At 41.9% G+C, this 9,571-nt stretch overlaps 1 protein-coding gene across 2 annotated transcripts in view; it reads left to right on the top strand.

The window, feature by feature from the left end:
- Positions 1 to 5,822: 5,822 nt before the first annotated feature.
- The window catches only part of NCOA6 (nuclear receptor coactivator 6), a 25,645-nt gene continuing 21,896 nt past the window's right edge, over positions 5,823 to 9,571 (top strand). Inside the window, exon 1 of one of the 2 annotated variants that reach the window (XM_072403704.1) lies at positions 5,823 to 5,958. The gene's annotated coding sequence lies outside the window, so the exon portion shown is untranslated. The remainder of the gene's footprint in view (positions 5,959 to 9,571) is intronic. The other variant, XM_072403705.1, reaches the window with a different exon arrangement.

Here is a 9,571-nt window from a genome sequence, read left to right as displayed (position 1 = left end):
AATAATTGGAAGTGTGTACGTAGCTTTAGGAGGCATGTTTTTACTGGATGAGAGATGGGAGCTGGAGCCCAGTCTGCTATCATGTGGACTTTGACTCAGCTTAGTTCTATCTATTTGTCATTTGATACATAATGAATAACTGCCCTTCATTTCCATGAACTGTTCCCCTTTTTAAAGCCAATCCCTTCATCACTATAGTCCTTACACATTAACAGTTTGTTCCCACTAGTATAATGCATTCGCTCACACACGTTGACACATATTATGCCGCACATTACATTGGCACATAAATGCACTTTAAATCCCCCTGATTGGGGTTGTGGCAGGAATGTGTCTTGTCTCTACATTTTTTGTGTTACAAGTTATACCTCATTTCATAATATTAGGAGATATGCAAATAGATTAAATGGGGGGTCTAAAAGCTGGCTTTGCACAGTTTACTATTCGAAACGGGAAAAGGTGTTTCCAATGCAGTCTTTCACAACCCTTTTACTTGGGAAACCATTGAAATAACTTTCAGGACTTCGGAGAACTCCTGCTATAATAACTATATCTCACAATATATTAGTGTGGTGGTCAGTGTGAAGAATGTCAGCCTTACAGATAGCCAAAAAGATCATTGGTGTCACTTAAACTGGCCTGAAAGGCACAAATTGCTCATTTTGTAGGGGGCTCCAATCAATTTCTGGAGGAAGCCTAGGGCTCCAAGTAACATTTGTTGAAAAGCACTGTTCTGATGGGTTTGTTTTCTTAGCAAAAGTGTTTTTAGGGAACAAATCTACCTGTTCTGTAACTAGTGCCATGAAAATTCTGCTAGAGAAAACACCTAGCTTTGAAGAACAGAGCTTGCCGGAGTGGCTCTGTTGTTCACATCTTGATCCTGACCACTACCCCACAGAGAACTGCTGAGAGGTGGAACAGTTAAAAATATGGCAACAGATTACAACTTGATTACAGCTTCAATCAGCAATTTATGCTACATATTTGTCAGTGTGGTAATTGCAGGCTCTATTTCTTTTACCAGACTGGAATGGATTTGCTATTTGTTAGAAAATGTTTTTAATTCTGGAGCTGATCCATCCCAGGTTTGCAGGATCACCCAGGTTCACTGATGAAAGTGTATCTTCGCCAGCCTTGGAGAGCTTTAATAAATCAGGCCCAATGTTGGAGTGGGATTTTCGAAGGTATTCCCTTGATTAGATGGCACCACCGATGACAAAAGTAAACAATACACATTCATCCCCTGACATGTGTATGCCTCATTTGGCATTGGAATGCGGATTAAGATGAAAACACCTAATTTGCACCTTTAAAACAAATCAAAGACAGCTTCCATATTGCTACCCTTGACAGGTTCCTGTTGCTGCTGCTGCATTGTTATTTAGTAGTAAAATATTGTCAATTTATATTGGACAGCCATTGGTAATTTGACACAATGGACTATTAATGAACAACAATGACGTTGGTGGATAATAATTAACAATAATTTCGGACAACAGTCACAAGTGGGCTGACATTGTACACAGATGGTGAAAGATCTAATTGCAGGGATTATTCTGGTTTTGAACAGACTTCTAAAACCTTCAGTGGGTGTTGCAATAGGAGATCAGGGACATGGCTAGTGGGTGTTGGTAAGCACCTGGACACTGGAGGACAGAAGACAATAAATAACACGTGATACTGCAGCAGACAAATCCATTGTAGCTGTACAGAGAGAACCTTATTAATCCATCATTCAGCAGCTAGTATATTTCTACACATAGCAGGGCAATCAGTAACCTGTCTGTATCTAATATACGTCATAGTAAACTGTCCACCCTCTGTCTTGTTTACTGTCTATAAGGAGAAGGTGTACAGCTGTAAAATATAGTCCTCATTATTGTGCCCTAGGACTAATGACATTTTTTAAACACAAAACTAATACTGTGGTACCTCGGTATGAGCCTGCTTTGGAAAAAGTGCAACTTGGTAAAGGTCCTGTTTGGGAACGAAAAAGTTTGCATGGTATACAACCTTTGTGCTAGAACATGTATGGGTCAAAATGAGTCATAACACTGCGCACTACCTTTATTTACCTCTCTCAAGACAAAGCCACAACTGCTAGATTCCGTGTAGTCATAAAAATCTGTCATATGTCCATAGCAGGGATGTCTCTGGTTCTTGGCATTGATATGCATCATTATAAAGGCTGGCTGGCAATGTATTGGCATACATGGCTACCACTTTACCTGCACCACCTGTACCACAGCACCAAAAGTGGACACTTCTTGTGCCTTTGCCTGGCCCTGACCATGGGCTCCACATTCTATAAAACAGTTTTGCCTAAAGGAATACAAACCTGTCACCATATCAAAATAGAATTTTTCAGAGCAGGATGTACACTGCACTTTATTTTTCTACTCTGATGCTAGTTATTTTTGTACAAATTTACTAATGATGGATATGTGTTCATTGTCTGCCTTATGCTATATTATCTAACCTGTGTGCGCATAGGGCACCATGCTGGAAGGGGCAGCGGGGTAGGGGGTCCCACATGCCTAAACATTGTCCAGTGGTGTTCTGCACAATTAAAAACTAAGTTGTTGTATTCATAGCACAGGCCTACAGGTTACAGAAAGTGTAATCAGTGTAGATCCACTGTCAATACAGCTCACTGCTCTATATCAGAAGCTTTACACCTACCAGGCACTTTATCAGGTACACCTTGCTAGTACTGTGTTGGACTACATTTTGCCTTCGGAATTGTGGAAACTTTGTGGCATGGAAGGTGCTGGAAATATTCCTCAGGGATTTTGGTCCATATTGACATGATAGCATTACACATTTACAATTCAAATCTGTGGGCTGAAAATCTATGATATGAATCTCCCGTTCCACCATATTCCAAAGAGGCTCTGTCTTGGATGGTGATCTGGTAAATGTGGAGGCTATGGGAGTCCAGTGCACTCATTGTCACAGTCTACAGATCATTTTGAAATGATTTGAGCTTTGTGCCATGGTGTTATCCCACTGGGAGAAGTCATTCCAAGATTGGTACACTGCAGTCATAAAGAGATGGACATGATCAGCAAAAATACCAAGGTGGGCTGTGCCATTTTTTTTTAAGTGCAACACACTTTTTTAAAAACAAAGGGTGCAGCACCAGCCCGTAATTCTCAATCGACTAGGCGATTGAGAAAGAATAGGAGGGCAAAGCCTCCCAGGATACCTACGTCACGCATCCCGGGAGGCTCTTGGGTGCTCCTTCTGTGCATGCCTGAACATCTCGGGCATGCGCAGTAGGAGCCTTTTCATGAAAAATTGCAGATTCCACGCATGTGCAGTGAAATCGAAGTTTTTTGCCAACCTACGTCACCTGATCTCACGCCTGGGTCTGGTGATATAGGGCAGAAGAACCCAGAAGAAGAGGTGAAGATGGCGGCACCCGGAACGCCGGCCCGAAGACGGATGCCGGGACGATGCGAGATCCGATGGAAGAGACCTCTGTGGGATTGAAGGTAAGTGTATTTTTTGTGTTTTGGGGATTTTGAGTTTAGTTCCTTTTTAATGTTAGACTTGTTGGGATGCTCTTCTGCATACCTTGGTTTTAATTTGTGTTGCCTTTCTTTTTGCTCCAACCAGTCTGGCTATTCTCTGACTTTTAGCATCAACAGGGCATTTCCACCCACTGGATATTTTCCTTTTTTCTCTCCATTCTTTGTAAACCCTTGTGTGTGTGAAAATTCTAACAGATCTGCAGTTTCTAAAATACTCTACCTAGCACCAACAACCATGTCACATAAAAGTCACCTTTCTTCCCCATTCTAATGCTCAATTTGACCTTCAGCAGGTCATCCTGACAGTGTCTACATGCATTGAGTTGTTGCCATGTGATTGGCTGGATAGTTAATTGTGTATGTAAAAAAAGGGCCAATAAATGTATGCTTCCTAAAAGATTTGAGTTGTCACCTTGAATGGCTTCATAGAAAATTATTCCGATGCCATATGGTACACTGGATGATGCAACGCTATCAGCCTTTGGTTAGTTTATTACTCTGCAGCTGAATACCGTATACATAAGTTCCGTTGTGACATATGATTAGGTATAACTACAAGATGCATTTTACACCACTGTTTTTTCTTTACATTGGCTTTGAGAATACATGATGTTATAACACAGAGGTTAAATGAATGGTTTAGAGTAGTAGGTCACTTTAGACCAGGGGTGCCCACACTTTTTGGCTTGTGAGCTACTTTTAAAATGACCAAGTCAAAATGATCTACCAACAATAAAAACTTGGACTTAATAACTCCTGTGTGTGGTAGAGTTTATTTTGAAAGGCAGGGCTCTGCAATCTACTTGCATTGCCTTGGCGATCCACCGGTAGATCACGATCCACCTGTTGGGCACCCCTGGTTTAGATAATTCAATAGTATCTTTAGATGGAGGTCTAAATGTCAGAACAAAATGTGGGACAGTTGAGAGTGAGAGAAGGACAGTCCTTCCAAACAGGCGCCACTTGGATACCTACATTACATATCCCAGGAGGCTGCGGGCTGCTCCTTCTGCCCATGCCTGAGATTGGGCATGTGTCATCGGGGGCTTTCCTAGAATGTAAAAAAAAACTCAATCTTATGCATCGCGGAGAAAGATTGGGTGATGTAAGAGGAACCCACTGTTCCGTCCGCCCTGTAAAGAAGAAAAAAAGCCGGGATGACACGGGACTCAAGGGCTCGGTTTGTGGTGGGATCAAGGGCTTTTTACCAGTAAAGTGATATATATATATATATATATATATATATATATATATATAGCTTTAATACACTAGAGGTATTCCTACACCTCCGAGATTGTAAACTCTTCTGGGCAGGGTCCTTTCCTCCTCCTGTGTCACTGTTTGTATCTGACATTTGCAACTATTTAATGTACAGCGCTACGTAATATGTTGGCGCTATATAAATCCTGTTTAATATTATTATTAATAATAATAATAATAATAATAATAATATTACAGGTAGGTGTGTTGGCCTTTTGGTTAGCACACAATGCATTAGGGATACCCAGCACTGAATATCATGCGCGCTGCACTCTAAAAGCCCAGTTCACACAATGCACAATAACACACTGTACAGCTGTGTGCTGGAAGGTGCCATTAGGAATGAATGGCAAGACAGCCTATTATTATTAAACAGGTTTTATTTAGCGCCAACATATTACACAGTGCTGTACAATAAATAGCAATTGATGTGATGATGAGTTTTTATGTTTAAGCACATGTAGCAGAAAGCACCAGTGAAACCGCACCCTACAAGTGGCCATATGTATTGATCCTTTTTTTTTACCAGAGATTAAAAAAACAATTCAGGTTAAAATCTTGAACATACTGATATTTACCTACCCAATCAAATGAGTAGTTTTTGTTCCGTATAGTAATATTTGTGTATTTGTTACCACCATGAGAGTATATTTGTATATTTCCTCTTACTTCCTGTTTTGTCTAGAAGACAGGAAGTGAAGAGAAATTTCCCCAATGGCACACAAATGACAAGATAGGTGTATTTAACGCTTCCATACTGTTTTCTGAGATTAAAAGTGATCAGTACTTGTTAATAAATATACTTTTGAGCCAGTACAGGTAATCAGCTTGGTTTGGATGCCCCCAGCGAGGTCCACCCGCAATCCATTGCCATCACCTTGCTTCTTCGCCTCCCCACTTCGTGAATCGACCCCGCCCACTCCTGCACCAAGCCCCGCCCTCCCCGATGCCCTGCACAGACGTCACGGTCTCTTTCGCCATTGGTCGAGTGGGCTGTACCATTTTTCCAGGGGGGTTGCTGTTCGCTTCGCTTTCTGTTTTCCCTTGCCTCATGCTTCAGCCGACCGAGGAGGTCCCCGTTCCCCCGCCAAGTGGTATCATCTAGGCCTCGCTGCTTTTTCGTTGTTCCCGGGAGCGGAAGGAGCCGAGGGTCCGGTCATAGGTGAGGGAACCGGTGTAACCGGGGTGAGGGGAAGTGGGTGCATGATAAATGAGGCCTTCTGTGTTTATAACAGGAGGGAAATCCCGTGGAATACATCCCTCTATTATATTGCATAGATGCAGAGGACGTTGAGTCGCCATGTAGTTGTGTGGTGATCTGCACAGAGCTGGGTTTATGAGTGTACAGTAGTCTCAGCACTGTGCAGGGGTGTATGGTGTCCTCCTGTATGTGCACTGCATCCATCAATGTATAAATAAAATGTTATGGGCCTCAAGTGTTGGAGGGAAGTGACTGTGTTGCCCATAGCAACTAATCAGGTAGCAGGGGCTGTGTTGCCATTGTGGAGAGGATGCCCAACGCTGTAGGCAAATGATTCACTTCTGCGAATGTGAGTTGTTAAAGATCTGACCTTTTCTTTCCTCAATTGACCACTAAACTAGTTAGTGGTTAATATAGAGATTGCCCCCATTCTGTCGATGAGGGGGGATCGTATCCTCATGGGACTGAGAGGCTTATTTTTATTACATAGTGTTTATTTAGCACCGACATATAATCCAGCGCTGTACAAAGTCCATAGTCATATCACTAGCTGTCCCTCAAAGGAGCTCACAATCTAATGTCCCTACCATAGTCATATGGCTTTACCACAGTCTATGGCCAACTAACTGAACTGCATGTTTTTGGAATTTGGAGTGCCTGGAGGAAACCCACAAACAGTGTATGCATGCTTGGCATCGATATGCCCCCTGAGATTCGACCGCTTGAAAGTGTTGTTGGTGTCTTTGCACACTAATCACAGGGCTTTGTTGCTTCGTTGGACAAAGAATAATTTATCAGTCCATTCCGGGTTGAACACAACACGTTCGAGGTCAACCTTCCGGAGACTGGTAGCTGCGCGTTGCTTTTGCTCTTTAGGCATAGTAACTGGGGTTACTGTGCGGGATAATCAATGATATCGTGGGAACTCGCGACAATTCAGTTAGGCCGGATCCAACAATAAATAACTAGGGGGGCTTTAGGCCAGACTGGAATACTGGCTAGGCCGTATCTGCCCCACCTCTGGGTTAGGCTATTGAAGCAGAATTCAATCTGCGCGACTCAGTGCGGTACTCCGCCACCAGCGTCTCCTATTTGTCTTCTGGACAATCTTCACCCATCTTGGCTGTACCAGGATACTGTGGCTTCTGTGCAGGCGTCTGGGATTTAATTCATCCCACATTCAAGAGAAGCCGGGATTGCCTGGCAACCAAAGCCGACGCTGCTCAAAAGCCCGGGGCAGTCAGGCATTAAGGACGCATTATAATCTGATAATAATGCCTAATAATAATAATGACTGATCGTGCAAATGTAAAACTTAGTACCACTTAATTATCAATGAGCCAGTGAGCAGATAACAGGGACTGTATTACTGGAGCTTGTTAGCATGCCCAGTGCCAAAGATCTGCTGCCAAGGGCGATCTGCCAGTTTCCTTTTTTGGCTTTTTGTCTTGCCGCAGGTAGGCAAACTGGGATTTCAAGCTCAACAAAAAGGTAGAAAACCAGAAAGGTTTTTTTTGTTGTTGTGAAAACACCTCATGCCTCTTCTGTTGCTGGTCCATAATGGTCCTGAATCTCTCTCCCTAGCTGGTAAGGGTGCAACTCCATAGGAGCAGGGCTTTTATCAATCAGTCATTTGTGAGTTTTTGCTATGGACAGGATCACGTGAGTTATAGCCTTTAGGGGATCTTTTTTTCCCCTGGTATGTATAAGTACTTTTTCCACTGTCACCTAAATTGGAACAAAACCCACGATACTCACCTATCCCTGTTCTCTCACAGGGCACCACCATCTTCTTTCTTTTCTTCCTTCAGATGATCTTTGGGCATCCTATTTAGTTGGGCCGGGATGATGTAACTCCCGTGTGGGAGTTCATTGATTCCCAGCATGTGTAAGGGAAGCCGGGATTGCTATTGGCAACCAATGCTAAGCAATGCTTTTTACCTGGCCAGCAGTTAAATGGCTGGGGGGAGCATTGATCATGAAGGCTGGGTATTCTGTAACTGCTGTGAAGAAGAGATTAGTTGCATAACAATTGCAAAAATTTCCCAATTTTGTAGAGAGAAGTTACATCATAAATGATCATTGACATAGAAGTGCAGTTTGTGAAGGACAGCCAGCCAGTTTGCAGAAAGCACAACAAAATGCAACATCACAAAATGGGATTAGGGCGGATAATCATTGAAGTATCATTGGCATGTGGCCGGCTACTGAATAAAACTGCTGTTTAGGAGACCAAATGATACCCTAAAACAGTGTTTAACAAGTATTTTGTGGAACCTTAGGGTTTATCCAGAAGATTCTAGAAGTTCCTTGAGTGATTAGCAATATGTACCTCTTAGGAAAGTTACCACTGATATCAATGATTTTTTTGGCTCTCTGTAAGGGTGACATTCTTCACATGAACCAGCAATGAAAGAGGTTCTGAGGTTCTCTAGGACCAGCACACTAATATACTGTGATATAGTAATTATAGTGGGGGTCTCCCAAGACCTCAAATTTGTTTCAAGGGTTCCCCCATGTTAGAAAGGTTGAGAAAGGTAACCTACAGTGTTGCTGCCCTTGGTTGATAAACTTTTACCTTCAACTAACTCCAGGCGTTTATTAGGACTTCTAAGATACCATAGGACCTCAGAATCCTCATGTATTGTCATCCACCTTGGGCCATCTTTCCATTTTAAAATATTATTCATGAATACAAGTCCAGTGGACTGGGTGAGAAGAAATTGTAGGTGTTTGGTAGCCCCTGTATTGTGACACAACTCATTAGTAATCATCCAAAAAACAGCCCGGTGGTTACTGAAAAGTGCCGGGTGGTGCTCCCAGCTAGGAGGGGCTGGGGAGAACACTGAAGTCCTATAAATACTAATGTCCTAAAGTTTAATTTGCATAGTGGATTTTTCAGATGTAGTCCAATTGTATGGAAATGCACATAAGCAAATGCAGGATCTTTAAAGATGAATTGGGGAGCCAAGGCACATTTACTTGTATTATCATTTAAAGCTTAACAAACTGATCCTTGACTAGAGTAACTGATAAGATTCTTTGCACTAGAATACTGTACAACAAAGATACAATCACAGATTTTATATTGGTCTGTGCTCTTTTGTGTCAAAAAGCTTTTATGTAAAATGTTTAATACTCAAAAAAGGTGTTTAATTATTGATGTATCAGTATAGAATAGCAAAGATGTTGTAATACTGGTTGGACACAAGTGGCCACTGTGACATTGTTATAAAATATTTTGAAGATTTTTGGTTGACAAAGGTCTTTGGGGTCAGAAAATTCATGTTAGGTTTTACTTTAGTGATTTGTATAGGCACATCAGAGTGTGGTGTTCACAGTTTAGTGCTTGATTTATACATGACATTTTATGTGCTGTGTAATTTGTTGTCACTCTCTTGAGTCACAAAGTTTGCATAACTGTACATCATTTAGTGCTGTTGGCAAAATTGCAGATATACATTTTGTTCTATTCATCCGTGTGTTTTTGTTAGAACCTTTTTCCCACTGACCAATTTTTGGTAGAGGACAGCAGGTTTTCTGAAAAAATCTGATGTTATTTTCCTATTATCCT

The sequence above is a fragment of the Pyxicephalus adspersus genome, chromosome 3 (assembly GCF_032062135.1).
Source record: "Pyxicephalus adspersus chromosome 3, UCB_Pads_2.0, whole genome shotgun sequence".
Classification (NCBI taxonomy): domain Eukaryota; kingdom Metazoa; phylum Chordata; class Amphibia; order Anura; family Pyxicephalidae; genus Pyxicephalus; species Pyxicephalus adspersus.
The sequence above is the reverse complement of the archived record's forward strand: the minus strand, read 5'-3'. Positions and strand labels throughout refer to the sequence as shown.